The sequence below is a fragment of the Triturus cristatus genome, chromosome 7 (genome assembly GCF_964204655.1).
Source record: "Triturus cristatus chromosome 7, aTriCri1.1, whole genome shotgun sequence".
Taxonomy (NCBI): domain Eukaryota; kingdom Metazoa; phylum Chordata; class Amphibia; order Caudata; family Salamandridae; genus Triturus; species Triturus cristatus.
In genome coordinates, this window is record NC_140590.1 from 1551597759 (window position 1) to 1551623326 (window position 25568).

Consider the following 25568-nt stretch of genomic DNA (forward strand, 5'->3'; position numbering starts at 1 on the left):
TAGCATATATAGATATCAATAATGAATAATGACTGACATTCACAGTGCTTTCTGTTACCTGCTTGGACTTGGTAACACTGTAAAAAAAAAAAGAGCCACTACTTCCTGCCGCACAACTAGGATTACTTTCTGTGACTGCCTTTTCACACAAAGGTACTCTGCAGGGAACACATTCTCCAAATGAGACCTCACAGCCTAAATTAGTACATTTTCCACACATTAGTTTAATTTGCATTTATTTGTCATTTAACATGTGCCCCTCCCTGGGAAAGCAGCCACGGACCCCCTGGGGTGCGCACTCCCCAGTTTGAAGACCTCTGGATTAGAGAGTGCTTTGCCTTGGGTGTGCAGATTTTTTAGGAAAGCTACAAATTCAATGTTTGTATCTTCTTGATATAAACTTGCAATATTTACAGGCACATTTGTAAGTTTAACCTCATATTGTTTGATACAAAATATTGCTAATGTTACCATCAGTGGGAGTTCCAGAAAGTAAACCATTGGTAGGAATATACAATAATAAATACGTAACAAAACAACATTCCTTTGTTAAGTGATCAAAATTAATATATTGAGCCTGAATCTAGCCAATGAAAGATGGCTTGTATCTCTCTTTCTGAGTTTTCCATGCCTTACAATAAAACCAAAGACAGTCAGACAACTTTGCAAGTGTAACTTATGTGCTATTGTCATGATACCTGTAGCAGTATGTGTTTGATAAAGGGGGTAGATCCTTTCCATGCACAGGAATGGGTTGAAACACTTCTCCCGTTGCAGTGAAAAATACTACTTTAGTTATGGCATTGGTTATTCGTTTCCAGTATCAGACCTGGCAGAGGGTGTATGGTTTTTAACTTCTCCAAGATGTCCTTCAGCATGAAAGCAGCAGTATTTAGTCTTTCTTAGCTCATCATCTTGTATAATTTGCAATAGCAGGTTCCTAATTTCACAAAGAACATCTATGGTATGAGCTCATCGTCGACCAGGGTACCACAAGCTGGAGGTCAACCACAGGAACCAGCAGAGAATTAGCATCCTCCAACAACGACTACTTCTTCTATCTCACTCAGTCATCGGTGCTACTTCAATTGATGAGTGAAACCTACCACAGCTGCCTCAGTATCATATTGAGGGGGATTCTGAGTCCATCTGGAGTGATCCTGGAAGGAGAAATGATGAGAGCAAATGGGACAATATGAAGACAGAATACAAACAATTAAGTAGATATGAAAGAGTTCATGGGCTTTACAGAACTTGCTTCCACCTAACACTTGATGCGCCTGGGCTCATGAAAGAGGAACGCCAGATGACTGATTCAGGATAGAGGAGGCCAACAGCAACTGTTTATGCATTTTAGCAAAGCCTTGTCGACCCCAAATACAAATGATGTTTCTATGTAACACTGATACAACTGTCAACAAATGCATTGCCTATTTAACATGTAAATAGTCATCTTTGCACTCATATCCAGTAGTGGCTCCTTTCTTAACAACTGGTGGGGCGGGGGGATGACGGTGGAGGTGTGGGGGGTAGGGTGAATATAATCCATTTTTTTAAACGTACCTGCTGCTGCGCTGCCAGCGGCCGTCTCTGGATTCTTCTGCTAGGGAGTCCCTGCACACTGCGCTGACTCCTAGATGCCAATCAAGATGCTGCTCTCATGAGAGCAGTGCAGTAATTGGCCTGAGTGGGTTTGTTTAGCGCTCGCTCAGGTCCTAGGAGCCACCGCCTGTACTCCACTCAGCTGTACAACACAGCTCGGGTGGAGAGAGAGATCAAAGTGTGCATGACGGTTTGGACGGCCTTAGACAGCCGGCCAAATGATCATGCGCACTTAACAGTGTGCACTACACCTCCCCTTGCACGTCTCGTGACCCAAGAACTGGGGAACCACCATTCACTCCATCAACAGATGGGTTTTATGTGCACTTTTAAACTGCTCAGGTATAGTTGCTGCAAGACTCTCAGCGTGAAGGATAAACATTTATGCTGGCAACAAAATAAGGGGAAACGCCAACTGTGGGGGGTGTCAGTCATGAAATGAAAATAAAGAAATAACGGTATATATATATATATATATATATATATATATATATATATATATATATATATATATATATATATATATATATCACTTTTAGAGGCAAAAAACTGACTTCCTATCAGGTGCTTCACAGCTGTTTCTTCATGAGGGCAGGGCAAGTGTTAGGTCGGTTTATGCTGCTGGCAGAGGGGCTTTTCAACTAGAGCTGTACTTCACTGGCCTGTTATTGCAACTTGATACAGCTATCTGTAAGTATGACTTTGAGAGCATAATGCAGAGGATGAATAAGCCAGGTAATGGGGATAGGTGTCAATGAATGCCATCAACAGATAATGTATTATGACCCAAAGCCAGTCTGCAGTCATGCAGGGGGTAGTTCTTGCTGGTCTAATCTGTCAGCTGGACGTAGACAGCTTCCACAAGTACCTAATGGGCTGGCCGTTGGTGAAGTGATTGTGGTCCCTTCATTAGTAGATTCAGGAGGGTCTCTCCAGTTCTGAGGGAGTTGCCAAACATGCCTTGGTGATGAAGTGGAGGATGGGTGAGGTTCTTGAGAGACAGCATTTTGGGGCAGGATGCTGTACTCATATATGCCAGTGTGGTATCTTGTCATTGTAATGTAGGGACAGAATATAGAACTGTAGAACTGAGTTTGAGAATTGAGAGTTTGGGGATGTGGTGGAATGATGCAGGTCAGTTACTTGCAGGCAGCTGCTGTGGATGGGACGTGTCCTATATACGGAGATACTTCAATAAACCTTCTGTTCTACGCAAAGCTTGGGGCTCCTACTTCTTCACATTGGCGACGATCATGGAAAAGACCCTGCCTTTTGGGGAGAAGTCTAACCCTACGCCGGATGTCGGTTTTAATTGCTGGTCTCGAGAGTATCTTCATGTTGCTGAGGAAACGTCTCAACACTTTCATTCTACCTTGAAGGTAGACTTTGTGAACTCTAAGGTACTGTGTCTTTCGCTTATTATTTAGGTCATCCCGCTTTGATTGAAAGCAGCAGTTTTCTTACTCGCTCTTGTGCCCCCTGCTCGATCTCCTTCTAGTGCTGGTGGCTGCCTCACGCCTTCGCCCTGTGCTACCATTTTGCCAGGTCATTGGCTCTCAAGACCTTTGGGCAATGGCACGTCCTTACGTGTGTCATACTGTTTGTGGTCATTGCCTAAGCAATGCGGTGCAAGTGAAGAGGAACCTTCCTGCTCTACGGCACACCACGGTGGTTGTTGTGATTCCCAGATAATGTGGGACAGGGGAAGATGAGTCGGCGACATTCTCCTGACGTCTCTCAACTGAACAGGAGCTCACTGCCTCTTTTTCAAGTTTGTTTTACAGTGATATCCACATTCTTTATTGCATATCCTCTTAATGATATGCACACCTTCTATTTCATATCTGCTTCAGTTACAAGTTGTTTAACTGTGATATGCACACCCTTTACTGCATATCCTTGTGCTCATTTTAATTAACTTAGGTGAATGGTGGTGGCACGTGTCCCTTCTCACTGCGCGCCTGCTTGTGTAAATACAACGGGAATGTGCACACCATTCTATTTAAAACACTAGCTGTTTTCATTGTTTGCTTAACGTATAAGTGGCTGACTCTTATAATTGTATAGTTTTCAAAATGCACTTTTCAACCTTGTTTTTACATAGTGTTAGTAAGCAAGTCTTTGTGTCTCTTAGTGTGAGGGTAGGATTCTTTAATTTTCAGGTTGATTTCGGGTGTGACGCGCACACCGGGGTGATGGTATGTTTATAGTCTCGGGTGTGGAACTCACACACCTGAGTTCTGATATTTAGGTCCTTAGCTTGAGGTCTGGTACCTAATTATGGTACTCCTTGTGAAGATGCAGAATGTTACGCCTCCGCCCTTTTTCTCGTCTACTCCTGGAGAACTTCCAATTAGTTGGTTTAAGTGGAAGAAGGTCTTCATGCATTATGCAGCCATGTGTGGTGTCTCGCTAAGTGCTGAGAGGAATACTTCCTTGTTGCTGCATTGCTTAGGACCCGAAGGGCAGGAGGTCTTCAAGCATTTACCTAACTTAACTAAAAGTTATTCTGATAATTTTAATGAGTTTGAGATATGCTTGGCGAAATTAGATAAGCACTACCTATCAAAAGTAAGTAAGAACATGGAACACTACCAATTGGGTATACATATGCAAAAGGCACTAGAATCAGTTGAGTTTTATGTCACAGATTTGCATACTTTGGGTGCTACTTGCAAGTTTGAAGGCTTGTTGAAGGAGCAAATACGCAACCAGTTTATGTTGGGTTGCAACATAGAAAAGATTAAAGACGAGCTGTGGCAAAAAGACAACCCCAAATTGGATGAGGTGCTAATGGTGGCCAAGGGTATTGAGCACTCCCTTGCCTGTGTCAAGGTGTTAAAAAAGAATAAGCTTAGATTGCTCTGAGAAAGTGCAAAGTATAGCAGAAACCTCTGGTAAAAAATTGGGGAATTCTTCGACCAAATTAGGCAATTCCTTGCCCTTTTACAATAGGAAAAACAGTAAAGGGAAGTGTTTTCGATGTGGAAACAATGGGCACCGTGCTTACCGTATTACTTATCCTGCTTTCTTGGTCAAGTGTCGCAGTTGTGTCAAGATGGGTCTTTGCTAAGTACTGCAAATCATTCCAAAACAACAAACGTGTGAAGGAGATGGGATTCAATGGGAGTAGTGACTGTGAGCATGATGATTTACACTGTGGTGAGGAGGTTCTTCAAATAGATCATCATAAAAACAAAGGCCCCATTGATAGTGTGTTGTTCAATGGCCAATCTGTTTGTATGTTTTTTGATTCGGTTCTAAAATCTGGCTTGTCCTGAAGAAATGTTATCAAGAAAAACTTAAACGGCAAGTTAAGTTATTGAAGCCTGACATTAAACCTTAGGTTTATGGCGATCAGCCAATAAAACTGTTGGGTATTTTTGGGTTGATCTCAAATATAAAGGCCGTTTTACTGAGGGTAAGGTTTACATCTCTTGTAAGAAAGACAGTATCATAAGTTGAGGCCACCAAGGTGATCTTGAGAATATGTTAGATCCAAGTGTCAAAACCAGCATTATTTTGAAGAAGGTGCCTCCCAGTGGGAAGGTGAAGCAGAATGTGAAGTCTGATGTGGACGATAGAATGGTGAGGAAACAGAAGGCATCATTTTCAGTTTGGGAAGGGGTTATCCAGGAGACCGGGTTGAGAACAGTTTGGCAATCGCCCTTAAAACTACTATACTCTGTGGTTAAGCCAGCCAATTGAAATTGAACCATTGTTTACTATTAACAAGCTATACTCGACACCCCAGAGGCTAGTGAAATTTGTACAAGAGCCTACCACAAAGTGCAGCAGGTGCAGCTTTCTTAGGGCCGATGACCAACATATGTTTTTTAAGTGCCCAGAACTACAGGTGTATTGGCAGGAGGTGGAGAATGTGGTTAAGAATATCTGTGAGGTGACTATAACGTTAAGTTTAACATTGTGATTAATCGGGGTGGAAGTCTGCCCGAGCCAGCCTCTAACAAAATCTAGGAGGGCCCTGCTATTCTATAAGATGCTCATAGCCAGATGAGAGATGGGGAGGGGAGTTGGCCTAATGGCTAGGGCGGTTCGCCTCGAATCTAGGAAACTGGGTTCGAGTCTCGGCAATGACGCTGAACATCCTGTGATTCTGGGTAAATCACTTAATCTCCCCATGCCTAACAAAAACATGAATGTGTCTTCATGAAAAGCAACTGGTGCAATGTAAAGCGCTCTGATACCCGATACCTTCGGGTCAAGTTCGTGCTATATAAAACTCTGTAAAATAATAAAAAAGAGATCTGTAAGCGCTGGACGGATTTCTTACCACCTAAGGAGATTGACTGGGTTCAGGCGGTCAGAAACATTTGTAAAATGCACATCGGTTCTGGAACTGGGGTGGCTGATAGCTGCTGGATTTGGGTTGGCTTCCAAAGATAGAGTGGAATGTTAGCGACTTGAAGTGTGGTCCGATGATTACACCTGTGAGATACCAGGTACCAGGAAACTGGTAGGACTGCTCCGGCGAGGCCAGAGATAGTATGCAACGGGCTCAAGGTTGGAACAGGTTTTGTAGAACGGCTTGGGTTTGCAGATATTGGTGATATGAGGACAAAAAAAAAAAGATGATAGAATGGTGCGAAAAGATAATGATGTCATGAATGTATGTTTGTGCAGAGAGTTTGAAGGTGTTTTTAGTGACAAGTTGGGTTGCCTCAGTGACTACACTCACAAAATTGTACTGAAGGATAGGGCTATACTTGCATTCTGTAAAGTGCGGAGGTTGCCTCTAGTTCTCCATGACTCCATGCTCTTTGAGCTTAACAAGTTGAAGAGTGAGGGCATCATTGTTGAGATGAAGGCAACTGAATGGCTCACGCAAGTCGTCCTCATGCAAGGTTTCTGGTGAACTAAGGCTTTATGTGGACCTAAGGGGTCCTAATAAAAAATGTGGTGTCAGATAGGTCCCCACTCCTCATCATTGCGGAAATGCTAGCACTGCTTGATGGGGCTATAGTTTTTTCAACACTAGACCTCATGGTGGCGTAGAATCAAAATAAAATAGACAATGCCTCCGTGAATCTGATCTATTTTATTATTCCCTTTGGTTTGTTCAAATTCACGAGGTTACCCTCTGGATAAAGTTCTCTGCATCTGTGTTTCAGAGGGCCATGGAAGATGTCTTGGGTGGTGTTTCTGGTGTCAAGATTTACCAAGATGACGTTTTAGCGTTTGGCGCTTCTCAAGAGGAGCATGTCGACAGAGTCAAGCAGATTTTGGGAAGGTGTAAAAAGAGGGGTCCTACCTTGAAGGAGAATAAGTGCAAGTTTAATCTCTCCAAAATTGAGTATGTGGGTCACAAACTCACCAAAGATGGCATTAAACCTAAAGATCAATTAGTTAGGGCTATTGATGCTCTTCCCACTCCGAATTGCAGGGATGACTTGGTCACCTTTTTGGGTATGACCGAGTATTATAATAAGTTTGTACACAGGTTTGCTACTCGCACTTACACCATGAAAGCACTTTTAAAGAAGGGAGGCAAGTTCGCTTGGTGCGCTTGTTGCAATTCTGAGTTTCAAGATGTTAAGAAGGTGCTGCGTGATGCCCCCTCCTCGCAAATGTTTGACACCGGGAGGCAATCTATCCTCATCACGGACGTTAGTGCCAAGGGGTTAGGTGAAGTTTTGAAACAAGGTAATGAGGGAAGAGAGGAAACTATGATGTTTTTGTCCAGGGAGTTAGTGGTGCTGGGAAAACCAATAATCTGCCATTGAGAAGGCGGTCCTTTGTATATACTGGGCCAGTAGGAAGCTCAAGATGTTCCTCCGGAGTGGAACCTTCTTGGTAAGATCTGATCATAAACCCCTGAAGGACATGTTCGCCAAAGAGAGTTTGGATGTCATTTCATCTTGCATCTGTAAGCGGGTTGTCACGTTGCAGGTTTACAACTTCAGTGTCGAGTATATTCCTGGGACTGAGAACTAGGTGGCCAGCTACTTACTATGCCTTGTTTCCGCACAGACTGAGAGTGAGAGTGATTTGAAGGAGGACCTGTGGGACTTGGAGGATATTAGTGTTTTTGAAATCACTGAAGGGGTGATTCGTGAAGAGGTTTGGAAAGAATTGCTAGTGAAAGATGTAGTGTTGCACGTCATTAAGCAGATTTCCAGTGGTTGGCCTCATAAGGATGTTGTAGGTGATGAAGTTCAGTAATACTGGAATGTTCGTGATGACCTTTCTGTCAAGGATGAGCTTTGTTTCTGAAAGGATTTATTTGTTGGTGAACAGATATTGGAATTACATAGCTGCAGTAGGTTTCGGTTTGGGATTAAAGCTTTCATTGGAAATAAATTGCTCATTGGTTTTTAGGGCAATGCTGAAAGAGCCAAAGGGTTAGTTGACATTTATTTCTCAGATGTGATGCAGTTGCGAGCGTGATGAGGTTTTGATGGATAATACTCATAACAAAACATTTAAAGAGAGAACTGGTGTTTTTCATGTTCTGGTTTGAAGCTGTAGTAGGCAGATTGTGATGAAATTGACATGGTTTGGTGAGATGATTTGTCCATGCAAGTACTGGGCATAACCAGTCAGCGATGATGTGGCTGTAAGTATTAGATCAAAGGTGATCATTTTAATGTGGGTAAAATGGGTGTCGCAAGGTGTATTTTGAGTTCAAGGAATGCTTCTCTCAGCAACCTCCTCACCCCACCACCCCCAAAAAATAAATAAATGGACAAAGTGGTCATTCTGAGTGCTGTCTCACACACACATCTCTCCTTCCTGTAAGGTATGTCCTGCCCCACCTTTAAGGCCTTTCTACACATAGACTCCCCACCACTAATGGTTTCTTTTGACTGTGCAATCTCTGCTGCAGCTTAAGGACTTCTCGCATTTGTCAAAGTTGCTGTGACTCACTCTGATGCTGATCCTCGACTCACTGTAGCCTAAGATCGCTGCATCCTGGACTCCTGCCGTTCGCAAGCCCGAGAACCCCATCCTTGCTGAACTGAGAGCCAAGAAGAGTCAGGGGGTCAAGAGAAGGTGATAAGCACACAGAGAAGGGCCTTTACAGATGTTATCTAACAACCACAGAACTCTGCATGCAGACCAAGACGGGCAAATGTGAAGAGCAAGTTAAGCTTCATGAGAGGCGAATCCTGCTTTCGCTTTATAAACTGCACAAAGTTATTAGGTTGTTCCAAACAGTAACTCTGGAACCCGCCTTGACAAGGTCAAACATATCTCTGTTCTAGTGTCTGCCTGCGCTGCACACATTAATGGGGTCCAACACCACTAGAGTACATTTAATTAGGTTCTCCTGGACAATGACTATTAATATAGTTTACTGATGTTGACCTTTGTCTACTTGGGACTAGTTACCATCAATATGTTCCTTTTGCAGCAGGGTACTCAACTGGTTCATAATGCCAAGCACCAGCAACGCCTCCACTGAGGCTTCGAAGCGCCTCGACTGGTCCTGGTCGGCGTCCAGGCTCTTGATCTCTTGCCCCATCCCCAGCCTCTGCAGGAGGGGCAGCTCACGGGATATGAAATTGGAAACCATATTGGGAAGGGTCCATTCCTTGGAGTCTGGGTCCAGCTGCCAATATGCCACCTGTTATTAGGAACACAGAAACAATTAAACCAACCTGTGAAAACTAAGTGAAACTAAATATACACTTATTATAACACTGTAAAAGCATATGCATTTAAGCTATATTTTTATCTCCCAAGATAGACAAGCATTGGCTTAGCCAATAGGTCTTGCCTTTTGGGACCTTATAAGTGTTTAACCATGCAGCACATTATCCTGGGTAGTGTGCCACCAGAGATTGAATAGCTATGCAATTACTACACAATGGGTCATACAGTCTGATTCAGGACTACATGCTTGCTTGATACACGGAATGGAAAGTGTATCAATCAAAGGGCACAGTTTAAAATGTTTGCAAAGAACGCACGGCTGCCGCCAAGGTTTGCAACGAGATGGGCTCCAGAAAGAGGCAGCAAGACTCTAGCGGGTGGCAGGGGCAGTTTGGGATCATTTAAGAGTTTAAAAGAGTAACGTGAGAGGAGTACATTATGCATAACACTTCAAATGCATTAGTTGCCCACTCAACGATTCAACACACATAACAGAATGTACAGCAATCACTGGCAAACCAAAACTCCTTGTATGTGCGAACATAGAAAGTGGAAGCAGCATCGAAATAATTCCATCTGCACTTAATTTTATTAGCCACCCGTCTGTGTAAAGCCATGAATGCTATGTTAAAACCTATTCACACAGACTGTGCCCATTCTGCCCTGCATTGTGTGCTGGAGCCAACAGTAACAGAAGGAGGAAACCCATCACTAGTGCAGCTGTGGATGGAAAAAGGTCAACCATAGCGAACAGCGGAAAGTATTAAAGTATTGAATCCGCTATCATGTGCCTCACAAGAATGGCTGAGTGCCCAGCAAAGCACTTGCTTGCAGCTGCTACATACTCAGATGGCACCTCCAATTTGTTATTGCAAGCCTTAACACGAATAGAGACGACTACAACACAAACCATATTGCCAAGACTGCTGTGGCTCTAAACAAAGCGATTAAGCCGAAAATTGGACCCCCTTGATAGGACTTGGACTTTAAGGTCGGTAGCACAGGGAAAGGGCAGATTCGCATTAAACTTAGCACATGGTATTCAAGATCGTAAAAGAGACAGCCTCAGCATGTGCACATGGACTAAACCTTTTAGCGCCAATAGAAAACAAGAGTGCGCAGAATACTGTAAACCATTATGAACCGCGCTTGTCCTGAAGTGGACGTGAAAGCTAAGACAGCGGAAATAGTTTGCTTTATCCCCAAGTCAAAGAAGTCCCCAGAACAGCCCCACTGTAGTACAATGTACCCCGCAGCAAGTGCGTCTATAATGTGCGAGTTTCCACATGGTCACCTAATCAGACTGACCTCAAGTGCATGCAATGGCAATAACATTAAAATAGGGGCAACCATTCAAAGATGGCCGCTTATCTTACTGAGTGCCTTTCCTTACCTGAAAGCTTCTGGCCCAGACATGATCACCTGCAGCCACTATAAGTGTGCCTGGACCAGGAAGCTCAGACTCCCAAACACCATTTGCAGTTGGAATGACTGAACGAAACTACTGCTGAGCCCGCTTCATCTCAAGCTATAGTGCTCTACCCACCACGATGGACCGAATTAAGGCTCCCACACCAATAGTGTATTTAAAGTCGAAGATGTCCTCCAATCTCACACCCCCAACCATAATTAATAAAGGGAAGCCTCTCAATGAAAAGTGGATGCCCACAGTAGCTAAATGTGTCCCAAGACAGGTAAGTCAGGGTCCTCTAAATACCCTGTTCGTATGTGAAAACACCTCCGGAACTTTGGTGTTGAGCACGCAAAATCTAGATCGACTGGACTAAATAGAGAAACCAACACAAAATTAAACTTTACTGGTGCTGTAACGCGCAAAACAGTAGGAAAGCAGAGACAGACAGCAATAATAATCGACTGAAAGTATGCGTTGAAATGGAGCGATGCCCTTCCTCCCGTTAGAGCGAACAGCAAAACAAACAATTAGCTCAGCCTGACCAATAGATACTCTAAGAAGAGTTGGACACTGAAAATGGAATTATACCCATTTCGGCCACCTTACCTCCTAGCTTACAAGAACCCCATTCTGCCGTGAGGAAGAAAAGAAATGCACATGGCCGCCATGCTGGAAGAAAGGCTGTATAGCCTGTTCAGCGCATTAGGGAAACCACATCTCATAAAACATTACAAATCTTAGAAATCTATGCAGATGTCAGGAGGCTAACAGTGTGCAATGATATTGAAAGAAGCAGTTGTGTGACCTTTAAACATGGGTTTAGAGTACTAAATAAGGCCACGGACTTTGAAAACTAACTGTTCGAAGCTTCCACTACAAATCCATGTCCCAACAGGAAATAAAGAAAAACAGATTTTCAAGACACAGAGCCATAAGCACCAAAGTGGAGAAAGATTGCCCACTAAAATGCAAGCCTTTTTAAAGGACAGTCCAAGTTACCAATATAAAGCCAATGGGTGGGCAGTAAGCCCACACAGTGAATACAGCATGTCTAGAGAGACAGCGCATGTGCTGCCTAGGCTGTACCTAATACATTGCTAATAACAGGCAGATATAAGAAGCCTTAGGTGATACAAAATACATTAGGCTAATTCAGTGGTTTATCTGGAGTTGAGTGGTGGCTTGTGAAAGTCCCAAGGGTTGATTGAGAACTTTCTGAGATTCAAGAGATTCCCTTCCTTGGTGCACTACAGATGAAGAGGAAGAAGGCTACTGCAGCAGAGAAGTTCCAAATAATTAATAAAAACTATTAAGAGAGAAGTCCTGTAAAGAGCAGTGCAGGCCATTAGACCAGGGAAAATGTTGCCAAGGGTTTGTCATTGAACTAAAGAGACGAGAGAAAGAGAGGTAAGGTAGAAGTAAAGGACTCAACACAGAGGCTTCCGGGCAATTGGGCTGCCTTACTCTTCAGACCCCTGTATGGCTAGACTGGTGCTTGGTGAAGTGGAGCAGAAAATGGGAGTTGAGGGATAGTGACAATTAAAGTGATAGCAGCACAGTCACAGATAGAATGAAGGCGTGAAGTGAGGCTACTGGTGATGTCTATTTAAACTCACACATGCAGAGGAAGATGATGATGTATGTAGGAAAAGCTATCAGTCAACATTTATCTGCACATAAAGAGTGTGGATTTGAAGAAGACAATTATTGAATGAAAAAGTAGCCAAGATAGATCCAGCTGATATTGGAATTGGCTGGTGGCTACAGTGGCAAACCACCTCTGGAAACGTTTCTAGGAAAAAAAGAGAAAAGAGGGATGCAATGTGAAGACGCAGAAATGATCATGCCACGTGGAGCCTATTAAAACAGTGGGTGCAGGATGGAGCCCCCTCCATCCTTCCTTACCCATATATGGATATATGGACTGGTGTTAGGTATTCTCTGTAGGATCAGGAAACCTGCATCAAGGTTCAGTGGTGACTGGTCATCAGTGTATGGTGGGTGCAGCCTCGACATGTTTTCCATCCACCACACTTAGGGCCTCATTTACAGAGAATTGGCGTAGGGCAGCGCCTAAAGTCATTACACTGCTCTGTGCTACACCAATGAGAAGGGGCAGGAGTGCACTGTATTTACATGAAACGGTGCATTCCTATCTTTTCAGCCAGCACCAGTGCACAATTTGCAGCAGAGCACCAGCAAAGGTACCTTTGCACCATGGCGCCAGGGTGTCTGTGTTGTTGGCAGGATTGTTTTTGAGCAGGAAGGGGCCCCTTCCTGTACAAAAACAATCATGAGAGGCGTTGTCCTCATTCTATGACAGCAGGCTGGCCTATTGGAGGTTGCCTGGGGCTCATCAGATACATTGACAAGCTTATAATGGGAGAGCCTGGGGACATCATAAGATAAAGTGACCTATAGAGGGATGTCTGGAGCACATCATGGCAATTACTTAGTAAGGAGGGTACACAGAACACATCATGGTGTTGATTGTTCTGTGGGGAAGAACATGTGTAGCATCATGAAATTATCTGGCAAATGCAGTAGCATTGTGAAGCACATCATGGCAATTACTTATGTTTGGGGATGGGCACAACATAGCAGTGACATGCTTATTGCAGGAAGCCTGGAATATATCATGGCATTACTTGGCACACAGGAGTCTGATGCCTGGGGCACATAATGACAACAACTGCTCAGTGTTAAGTGAGGAGGGTTCTCAAGTTGGAAGACATCAATGTAACCCCCTGAACAAGAGGAATAAAGATGACCACCAATTATACAAAACCCTAAACGGTCTACCAAACTGATTAAACACGAACAGGCATATCAGGTTCGGACACTAGGCACATACAAACGGCTGTGGACGTGGGAACTTCCTGTGTGCATTCACGTGGTGCATCTGCCTGTATTGTTAAGACATCACTCATAAGGACCGAGAATCTCTACACCACAAACCCGGCAGAATATGCAACTGCACTTTGGTCCAGCCTCTTTGCAGTCCTTTGTTCTTTGTGATACACCTGAAGTTTGCATCTGGGCCACTGTAAATGCCTCATGCGTTCACCACTATGATTACTAACTTTAAATATCCATAAAAAAGGTTTTTGTCAATAATTGGCAATTGAGGATCCACGCACACAGATAAGAACACTCAGGGTTATCCTTTTAGATTTCTTGAGGTTGCAAACGAACCGACTCTCAGGCTGTTAGCGACCACAAAAAAGCTTATTTAAATGTACAAAAGGGAAGATGCCTTGTTATCGAATCACAATTTCCATTAGCTATTCGGTATTTGGAAAGGATGTGTTTAGGGTGTCCCTTCCAAATACAGATTCCCAGTGGTATTTAATAATATTGTGCAACCGAATTCAGTTCGCTAAACATTAAGGGGCATTTTCACAAGAAACTATCGCCGACGGCACTTCATCGCAGCCAAAGTTGCGATAAATCCATTGCCCCATTCACAAGCTGGTGTTAACAGCCTACAGCACCAGTTTACCCGTGATAGCAGCCGCAAAAAACATCGCCACAGAGCACCCACGCAACTATCGCTAATGAAATGCAGAGTGGGCGTTCCCGTGCCAAAAGCCGCGACAACATCACACCACAACATTCACAACGACCAGCCACATCGACGATAAAAAACACAAAACAGGCGATAAGGTGCGTTAGCACCAGGAAATCTACACCTGCTCTGACCTGGTGTAAAGTCAGACGGCAGCCTGCACCACAAAAGGGAGACCAGCCCAGGGCCACACCTGAAGGGCAACAGAAGCCACGGAGCCACCCATCATGCAGCCCGGACACCCAAGAGGGCCACAACACCCAACAACACCACCCCCAGGACCACCCCTCCCTGGCACCCCCCGACGAAAGACATGCCACATCAGCTACACACAAACATGCACAAAATAATCCGCCTCACGTTGCACAATCACAACTGGTGACATGCATGTGTCGACACAGAAAAGAGCAGCACACATTCAATTTCGAAGCAACAAAAGAAACTTTATTAAAATGAACACTGAAATGAAATGAAGACAAATGGCCGCTCCCCTCGGGACAATCCGTAGGTCCCAGTCTGCAAGACAAAAATCATGATGAGAAGGTGTGTCCTCCGCACATCAAAGGACAGAGAGAGAGCGAAGGGGGGAGAGAGGAAGAGAGGGGGAAAGTAGAGAGAGAGAGAGAGGAAAAGAGGGGGAGAAAGAAAAGAAGAAAGGGGGAGAGAGAGACAGTGCTGCCTCTGCGGACCCAGGCCACACTGCTCACCTGTTGCCACCGGTGTGTCTCCAACCACGTGCAGGTATGTATTACAGTTCACCAGGTCACACATCTGAGTCAGAGCTGCCAGCTGAAACAGAGTCCAGATACATGACTGGCACAGTACACACACCTGCACAAGACAACAGCGCCTGCCCGCCCATGCACACCCAGGCAGAGGCACCCCAACCCCTCCCGCATCCCATCGGAGCATGCCTGCCCATGCACACCCAGACAGAGGCACCGCAACCCCTCCCGCCGCCCGTCAGAGAATGCCCGCCCATGCACACCCAGGCCTCACTGCTCATCTTCCGCCACCGGCACGTAGATGGGAGATCCCACCACGTGCCGCTGCAAGCCACAAGCCTGGGGCCGCGGACATGGCACCCTCCACACCATGCTCCGCAGGCCAACAGGTCTCACGTTTGGTGCTGGGTCTTGATTATTCCGTGGCATAGGACATACCAGTTCACCAGGCACCATCGCAGGCTGCACACCCGCTCAGCCCAATGGGTGCCACTAACTCTGGGATCTCGGAAGCGACGCCACGTGGCGGTAGGCCTGTGCTGCCCGCTGGCTCTGGCCTACACTGCGGTCCAGCAGGGCACACAAAACCTGAGCTGTCCGGACCGCCAGGACAGGGCATCATCAGCAGCTTAAGGTACCACTGACTCAATGCACCCAAAGTCACCGTCCCGTGGTGGGGTGCCTGTGCCGGCCGCAATGCTTCGATTGCCACTAACCCTGTGCAACCCCAGTCAGCGCCATGTGATGGCAGGCCCGTGCCGGCCGCAAGGCCTTGGGTGCCACTAACCCTGTGCAAGCCCAGTCAGCACCACGTGGCGGTAGGCCGGTGTCGTGTGCCAGGCCTCAGATGCCACCAACCCTGTGCGCAACAACTCATGGGCCCTTTATGAATGAGAAGCGTGGAGCGGCCATCATCCAGTCACCACCTGAAGAGGGGAATGTGACGTCGTCGGCCCCTTATGTTGGCGGAGTCACATGGCCAGTGATGCCTGTGCTGGATGGGTGTGGTGTGTGTGCAAACCTGCTCTCAGGGAGTTGCTGTGACATGCTGACGACTAGACCAGTGACCTGCACACTACCAGCGAGTACGCCTACAATGGGTAGCAATGATGGCCCCCCTCGGTGCGTCATCGGAGTGGTCTGGCCTGCCGTATGCCGGACCTTCGCAGGGCTTGCCACAAGGACTCGTGGGCTCGGGGCGTGGTCTAGTCCATGTCCGGACAAGGAAGTGACTGATGCGTGTGTGACTGTTGTAGTGTTCATGGGACCAGGTACACAAAATGCAATGTCGCACCCTCTGACTCGCATCCCACAGGATGAACATCATTCTATTCTCCGTGTCATGACTCCAGCGATGTCAGTCAGGGCTCGTTGGAGACCATGGGGCGGACATAGACACCCAAAGATGGCATCCAGTTTGGCAGCCATGAGTTCGAACCCCACCCGCACCTGCTCAGCCGTCTCCCTCTGACCCTCCAGCACACGGCGTTAGAAGGCCATTTTTTGTTCCTGGGGGACTTGGGAGGGTGCCAGGGCTGTGGGTGCATCCTGCTGGTTGGTTTGGGTGGTGGGTGGGGTCACCTCGATGTAGCTGGGCTGCCCTAATCCTGGAGGTGAGTCGCGGATGAGGTCAATGATGTCTAGGAGGGCTTGTGTATCGATGCTGGTGTTGTCCTCCTCATCATCAGTGAAGAGTGGCTGGGACTGCTCTGCAGGAGGTGTTGACGATGCCCCTGCGATGTGAAGGGGAGATGGTGTATTACAATGTGTCCACATGTATGTAGCCGCATGGTATAGGTTGACATTCTGACAGCATGGCATTGTACATTGTGACAGTCTGTGGGTCTGTGCGAGGAGCCAGGGTCATTGTGGGTGTGTACTGTGCCCTGCTTGATTGTGCATGTATGCCATCGTGCCCATCTCCACCCGTCCCCCGAGTACCTGGTTGTCACTCACCCTGTTGCGGTTGTGTTGTGTCCCGTCGAGCAGTCCGGCCACAGTATCCACACTGATGACTGTCGACCCCAGCTCCTCCATGTCATTCAGCTATAGCTGTGGCGCTGGGCCCCCACCTCCAGTCTGCATTGCTTTCTTCTGGTTGGCGGAGTTTCTCCTTGGCCTTCCGCTTGATGTCATTCCATCACCTCTTGACCTCGTCTATTGTCCGCTTGTGCTCTCCGGCGGCATTCACCTTGTCGACGATGTACCGCCAAATTCCAGTTTTGGTGCCCAATGACACGTTGGAGGTGATGAGTGGTTGATGGTGTTCCATCACCTCCGTGACTATGATCCTGTTCGCCTGCGGACTGAACTTCGTCGTCCTTTTCATCTTGTCCTTGCCCTTCCCTGTCTCCGATGTCCCTGGCTGGTCGTCCGGGGTGCTTGTGGGGTTGCGCTCGTCCTCTGCACCTGCTCCGGCTGCCTCCATGGTGCTTGGGTGTAGGTCAGTTTGGGTGTGGGAGTTTTTTCTACTTTTATGGTGATTTTTTCGGCCTGCCAGGTGTGTGTTGCAGGCCTGGTTCTGCTTATCGCTGATTTACTCATTGTGCTTTGGCCCATCGCGTGTTTTTTGGTGTTGTGGTTTGTTTTTTTATCTCCATCATGGTGGTTGTATCGCAGACATTGTCTGCGGTGTCGGCAGACTATCGAATGGTACCGCCTTGTTGTGAATTCTACATTGACACGGGGTTATTTTCCCGCGATGGGATTCTATATTGGAAGTTGCTTTACGCTACTCTTGCGGTAGTTATCACACATTCTTGTGAATATACCCCTAATACTTTTACCAGCAATTGGGACCCCATCCTCTTTGAGAAACTTAAGAAAATATCTTTAAGAGTAGGCAGTGGTCCCACGGAGCACTGCCTGCTCTTAAAAAATGAAAATTAAATTTATCATTTATCTTTTTTAAACGCATCCCATTTTTCTTTAAGGACAACAGGTTGCAGTTTAAAAAATTATAGCTTTATTTAAAAAGCAATCACAAACATAGTGGTCTGTTGACCTCAGCGGGCCCCTATCCCTGTGATGGCTGTCATTACTAATGGGTCGCAAATTGCGACCTATCTCATTAATAGTTAATAGATATGTTTATGTGTGACCCACTATGAATCACTATATAAAAAAATAAAACTTTCATACATTTAGAATTACCAAACAGCAATTCAGAAAAAAACTCTATTTGCAAATAGCTATCCTAAAGGTATATACATCTGGCCCTGTGTACTCTTCCTAAACCACTGTAGATCATTACTAGACTTAATGATTACCTTCAGTTTATTATTGTAAGCACTCCCTTCAGTTTGATGCATATCTTTTAGTATTTTGGCGCCGATTTTGACCCCAGGCTCCTGCAGTTGAAGTTAAATTTCTTTCATTTACCGCTTGTTCTGTGAAGAACGGTGTTCTAATGTTACTTCTGTCTCTCTCCACTCTTATTCTTATTTTGTGACCGCATACTGCTGAATTGCAGACTCATTAGGAATCCTCTACTTCTCTATGGAATACGTTACTCTTATTCTAGTTATTTTATATAGCACAGATCTAAATCCAATGAGCAGTGACTTTTTTTACAGAGAACATTTGTAATGCAGAAGCAACAGTGTAAGCATGAGATTCTATGTCAGGACCGGAGGCTTCGGATTATGCTATCTCTCTTCGCTTTATTACTTATCAGAAACGACAGCAGCCAGAGAGATTCGTAAATATCAGTGTAAAAAACCATACAAAAAACTACACTCCCTACAACCAGGGAGATAACATAGTAATTAGTCCATCAACTATTTCTGTGACACCATCCAAAGTCCTCTGTCAGCTCTCTCTCCTCCTCTTTCTTCGCTGCTGCGCAGCCAGTTAAGTGCTCTTGATCATTCTACTTTAACCGAATAATTGTTTGTGTATTTTGGTGCTAGTTACGTGTTTGCATTCACGTTTGTGGGCTCTCAGTGACATTTTTTCCATTGTTGGTTGTTTGTTTCCATTTTCAGAGCCCCTTCCGGCCGCGGGAGCGTTCTCGCCCCTTACGCGGCCGGCTCCCCTGCTGCTGCGGCTTCGTTATGCGCCGCTAGGGGCGCTTGACCGCCTTGTCGCTCTCGCGTCGCGTCTCCTCAGATGAGGAGCGCGAAGCGAGACCAACGGTCATAGCCATCCCCTGCTGCCTTACCTCTGACGTCCGCATCGCGGATTGTATACTCTCCCAGCATTATTAACTCCTACGCCCCGGTGGGGGTCTGTATTGCGGTATAACCCGCGTTGAACGCGCTTTGGTATCCAGCGCTGTAGGCACCTGCCGAACACCACGCATCTCGCGGATGGTGTCCCATTACATTCTGGGCATTTTTTCCAAATTGAATTTGGGCTAAAATACTGTTTACAACGCGGTAGGGAGGCAGCCACCCGGTCAGGTTCTTTCCTGAGGGTTTTTTTCCGCGTTGAGGGTCTGGTGCAGCCCTATTGTAACCCTCTGGGCTACCCTATCTTTGCGGCCTTTGGTCTGCTCATAATCCTATTATCCTGCTGGCTGTGTAAGGGTGTCTGTAGGTACTTACCTTGTGAAGATGACCAGTCAGTCTGAATACTATGAGGAGGAAGTGCAGGAATACTTACCTTATAGCGATGACTTCTTTGACGCGGTTGATGATTCAATCTACCGGGTGGTTAATGAAGTAGTGGGTCCGATGGAGCAGCGTCTCTCGGACAGGATAGTGCAGGAATGCAACAGATTGGCGGCGGCACGTGGCAGTGCGGCGCCGGCCCCTGGGCAGCTTCCCTACGGGGCCACTCCCCCCCCCCTAAAAAGCAGCATCCTGATGGAGTGGATGCGGACGCCTTTGCGCGCCTTAAGACGGCGTTTTTGGCGAAGACGGCCCCAAGTGCTCCCCTTCTCCCAACGAGTGACCCACTTCAGGATATTCCAGATCCCCCATCCCCGGCGACAGATAATAATACTCAAGGGGATACTGATGACGAGGCGGGTTCTTCCCGTCCTTGGCGGCCGGCTCCGGCGACCACTTCGGCGGCGCCTGAGGAGGATGCGGATATGCTGAACCCAGATGAGATAATGCATCCCCGGTCTTCTGCTTGGGTCCCAGGGGATAAAGTTGTCAGGTTCCTTGCCAACCGTTTGCGTAAACCTCTGGAAAAAGAGGCGCAGAGTTGTTTGAGGGCGGAATGCCCGCGTCCCTCCTTGCCAGACAAAATCACGCTTACGCCGGAATTAGATTCCAAAATGGCTACGTTCCTGGCAAAATTTGTAAAGGATCCCCGTAAGGGTATTGATAGATCTTGGCGGTCCTGTCAGGACAAGCTCCTTGACGCCGTCGGCCCTATGGCAAAAATCCTGGACATGGCGGAGGAGGCTAAGGTAACGGGCTCAACTATTTCGCCTGAAGTCTTATCTAATTGGGCCCAACGGGCCATCATTTTTATGGGCAATGCAAATTGTGCTCTTTCAACGGAGCGTCGCCGCTCCTTGTTGATAAAATTGGACCCCAAACTTGGGGATTTAGCTTCTTCTGAGGCAGGAGCTGTTGCTCAAGGGGGCCTGTTTGGAGAACCATTTGTTAAAGAACTGGGGAAGTTTGTCTCTACCTTTACCTCCTTGGACAAGGCCCAGTCGGGTATTAAGAGAGTGTTTACCCAACGGGTTTTCCGCGGGGCCGGTCGAGGCAGGGGCCGCTCGTCCGGCCGCGGATTCCAGCAAAACCCTCAAAGGGGACAAGGCTCTGGCCGTGGTCAATATAATTCCACCGCAAACTACACCAATTTCTACCCAACGCGAGGACAGCGTTTCAAGGGCCGTGGAGGATACAAGTCCAATTCTGGAGGCGGAACTTCAAGCGGTAAGTGTCCTCCCCGCATGTCAGTTGAGGATAGGGGGGCGATTGGCATGCTTCAGTCAGGCTTGGGCGGAGATAACGTCCGATGCATGGATCCTGCAAACGATTCAAGGCTTTCATGTGGAATTTATGGGCAGTCCTCATCAGGTCACGCGGCCGTGTCCACTACAGTTCAGCCTTCAGGACGCACGGTTGATCGACGAGGAGGTCGCCGAATTGCTTTGCAAAGGCGCAATTTGTCGCACAACTTTGCATCCTCACGGTTTCCTCAGCAATATATTCCTTGTGGACAAAGCGGACGGGGGTCGTCGTCCAGTAATCAACCTCAAGGAGTTCAACGCGTGGTTGGTGTACCGCCATTTCAAAATGGAGGGAATTCACCTCTTGCGCGATCTCCTGCGCCCTTCCGATTGGATGGCACGTCTGGATTTAAAAGACGCCTACCTCGTGGTTCCCGTGCATCCGCCCCATCGACGATTCCTTCAGTTTCGTTGGGGGGGCTTGGTATACGAATTCAAGGCCCTTCCATTCGGGCTTTCCTTGGCACCTTGGTGTTTCACCAAACTGCTTCGTCCCGCGGTAGAGTTTCTCCGAGCACGGGGTATACGCATGATCGTCTATTTGGACGACATTCTTCTGATGGCTCAGTCTCCCCAACTCTTGGTGATGCAACTCCAACAAACCGTTTCTCTGCTCCAGAGCCTAGGGTTTGTTATCAATACGAAAAAATCGATACTTCATCCCTCTCAGTCAGTCACCTTCCTGGGGTTTGTGGTAGACTCCTTTCAAGCGACCCTGAGTCTTCCATCTCGCAAGATGGCAAAAATTCGGCACGAACTACGCCGCACGGTGTCCAAACCCACCATTTCCTTGCGTCAGCTCGCCAGAATCGTGGGCCTCCTGTCGTCCTCGATCCAGGCGATTTTTGTGGGCTCCTTGCACTATCGGGCTCTGCAGCGTCAAAAGGCCTACCACCTCCGACGGGGTCACTCATACGATTACGTGGTGCCCCTATCGGCGGAAGCCAAAGAGGAAATTCTCTGGTGGCTTACTCATATGGAGGCATGGAACGGTCGAGCGATTTTCGGATCCGTTCCAGACTTGGTCATCGAGTCCGACGCCAGCAAATTGGGATGGGGTGCTCGATGCGGGGATTTTTCCACCGGAGGTGTTTGGTCAGCAGACGAGCGGGATTTTCACACCAATTGCTTGGAACTGCTCGCTGGCTCTTTCGCAGTGCGCTGTTGGACCAAGGACAGGGTGCAGTCTTGTGTCCTTCTGAGGATGGACAACATCTCCGCGGTCCATTATGTCAATCGGTTGGGAGGGCCCTGTTCTCGGGGGCTGGCCAACTTGGCAAAAGATTTTTGGAGCTACTGCCTCGAGCATCATATTTCGGTGACGGCGGAATATCTCCCGGGCCAGCACAATCAGGTAGCGGATTGGCACTCCCGTCATCTTTACGACTCCAGCCTCTGGAAGCTGGATGTTCCGATCTTCCAATGGTTCCACAACCTCTGGGGACCGTTCTCAGCGGATCTTTTTGCCTCCCGTCTGGACAATCAGGTGCCCAGATTCTTCAGTTGGAGGCCGGATCCACTGGCTCTAGCCACGGATGCCTTCCTCCAGGATTGGAGACAGGAGAACGGATACGCGTTTCCACCGTTCTCAATGATCATGAGGACGACGGCCCAGATCCAACGTCAAGGCGCGCAGGTGATCCTGATAACCCCCCTTTGGAGATCTCAAGTCTGGTTTCCAGTTCTTCTGGAACTTTCCTGGCATTCTCCAATCCTACTCCCCCTGTATCCTCAGCTTCTTCAGAACCCGGAAGGGGACCTTCATCACCTGATCACTCAGGGGACACTCCGGCTCATGGCGTGGCGTCTTTCAGGCGACGATGGTCGTTGCCGGGACTTTCGGGACAGGCTGAGGCCCTCCTGTCAAAGGCATGGGCAGACAGTACCACGAAACGTTATAGATCCTCGTGGTCACGTTGGGTTCGTTGGTGTCTTCGACGGGGTCAGGATCCCGTGGTCGCAGGAATCGTTCCCCTTTTAAATTTTTTCGCCGATTTGGCGTCGGAGGGTTTGGCTTATCGCTCCATTAATGCTATCAGATCGGCGGTTTCCGCCGGCCACGAGCCTCTAAACGGAGCACCTGTCGGAGAACACCCAATGGTCTGCAGACTTCTACGGGGCGTGCGGTTATCGTTACCCCCGGAACCTCGCTATTCCATCCTTTGGGACGTCAACAGAGTACTGAACCTGTTTCTTTCCTGGCAGCCTAATAGGTACCTTTCTCTGAAGGAATTGTCTTCCAAGCTTGCTATGCTTCTCTGCTTGATCTCCTGTAGGAGAGTTTCCGATGTTCGCGCGCTTGATGTCTCGGCGCAGGTTTTTTCCCCAGAAGGGGTGGTTTTTACGATTGGACGCAGAACTAAGTCCAACTCACGAACAATAACGTATCCGGCTTTCCGGGACTCTCCCAAACTTCGTGTGGTAGACTGTTTGAAGACATATGAAGATTTGACGCAGGAACTCCGCCCGCCAGGCGAACGGCAACTCTTGATAGCTCTCAAGAAGCCACACAAAGCAGTCTCTTCTCCTACCATTGCTAGGTGGGTGCGATGGGTTATGCAAGAGGCTGGCATTGATACTAAACAGTTTGGTGCCCATTCTGCCAGGGGCGCTATGGCCTCGAAGGCTTTCGCGCTCGGAGCGCGTTTGGAGGATTTAATGCGTGCAGCGGACTGGTCGTCCGACTCCACCTTTAAGAGGTTTTATTTTAAGCCGGTTCTTAATGTGGCACAGTTAGTGGTAAGTAAGCTTTGAACTAGCATAATCCGAAGCCTCCGGTCCTGACATAGAATCGGAATTTGCCTAGTGCTATGACGGTAAGTTCCAATTCTATTAAGGACACGGAGGCGAGGATTATCCCGCCCGGGGCACCCTTGGTGCGAACCCCCCCGTATGGGAGTAAGTAAGTTTGTTTCTTTGATACTGGTTGGCGAAATGCTTGCTTTGCTTGCTGTTATCCGGTTCTGTGACCATTGCATACGCTCCGGATGGTTCGTAGAGTTCTCACCTCCCTGTTTGGTTTCTTTCAGGGAATGATGGATCCAAACAAGACCAATAACGAAATGGCGTGACTTGCGCGAAGAAAGAGGAGAGAGAGCTGACAGAGGACTTTGGATGGTGTCACAGAAATAGTTGATGGACTAATTACTATGTTATCTCCCTGGTTGTAGGGAGTTGTAGTTTTTTGTATGGCTTTTTACTCTGATATTTACGAATCTCTCTGGCTGCTGTCGTTTCTGATAAGTAATAAAGCGAAGAGAGATAGCATAATCCTCGCCTCCGTGTCCTTAATAGAATTGGAACTTACCGTCATAGCACTAGGTAAATTTCGATTCTCTACACAAAACTAGAAGTGAGCGGAACTCGCGTAATTTCACTCCGCGGAATTCCATAGGGTTACATAAAAACTCTGCGAGATTCCATGGATTTCCGCCACTGGTGGAAAAAATGCATGGGGTGCTGCTCACACTGCAATTTAGTGCTGGTAATGCATGCTGTGCTGAAAAATCACAACGTGCGCAAGAGTGCGCGGCCATCCAAGTGGATTTTGCAGCCGCTCTCACTGCTACCGCTCGCATTAGAAAACTGCACCGGAAGGCTCCCTAGCGACTGATAATCATGCTATTAGTGCCAAATGCCACTTGCGCTCACCAGCTCTCTTGCTGGAGCCTAATATTGTCCATGTTGTCATTGCGTTCTTTGAGCGGGAAAAAATCTGGTTAAAAAAGTAACGCGGAGTTGACAAATTCCTCCTGTTTCACGAGCGGAATTAAAAGCCACACCACAGTGTGGATGTGAGGGCCCTTGCTTTATATCATCAGGACATCACTTGGTAGGCCACTTAACAGTTGCTTTTTGCATATTACTTTACACATATTTGCACCACTGACCTAATACAACACATCTATCATACTTCATCTCTTAAGACTATTTAGATGTAGGTCCTTGAATCTCCCTTTGTAATGCTTGACACCCTGCTGTGCAATTGATGGCATCCACAAAAATGGAAATGCTATTAAAAGAAGCAGTGAGTTATGGGCCACTGTCAGGACATTTTAAATGAGAAGAGCTGATCATCTACTGCTCGCAGAACCTAATAGCAGATTGAAAAGTCTGCAAATTAGCTGGAAGATAGATCTCGTAAATGTATTTTCAGGCAGATCGCCGGGATACAATCTGTGACATTAGTCTGCAGTGTTTTATGAATCCTGAGCCGAGGCACAGGCTCTATTTCTTCTGAAAACCACTGGTTTGATCCAATCAGCAGAGTATATTAGTTGATGGGATGGAATCCCACTGCACCTGCTTTGGCAATTTTCCCAGATTGTGTCTTGCAATTTTTTTGAGCATGCTTGTGAGGTTTGGATTTGTCATTGGAATATAGCAGTTGTACGAGTAAGCCTTGATTAAAAAACACAATCCGAAAGAAATAATTTATTACAGACTTTCCTAAAAGTTGGGAAAAGTGAATTTCACAGAATGTAACATTTTATAAATTGCACTCTCTTCTCATTTCAAGGACAGGAGGATGAAACTGATGATAGGAAAATCAATATGAATTGAACCTGACCTTTACGTCGAATCCATCTTTGAAGCTGTAGGTGGATAATTATCAATGCTCCATGAAACACACTAAGAAATGGGCTAGTCAGTTAGAGGTAATACAGACTGCCATACAAGATCACCCAGTTTTGTGCCCACTCCTGCTTGCTCTCTTATCCCTTC

General features: G+C 46.9%; 1 long non-coding RNA gene across 1 annotated transcript in view; it reads right to left on the reverse strand.

The window, feature by feature from the left end:
- Positions 1-228: 228 nt before the first annotated feature.
- LOC146812357 (uncharacterized) overlaps positions 229-25568 on the reverse strand; it is a 185398-nt gene continuing 160058 nt past the window's right edge. The window contains exons 3-4 of the long non-coding RNA XR_014965934.1: positions 8956-9190; positions 229-1160 (exon numbers count right to left, since the gene is read on the reverse strand). This is a non-coding gene — a long non-coding RNA (uncharacterized LOC146812357). The remainder of the gene's footprint in view (positions 1161-8955; positions 9191-25568) is intronic.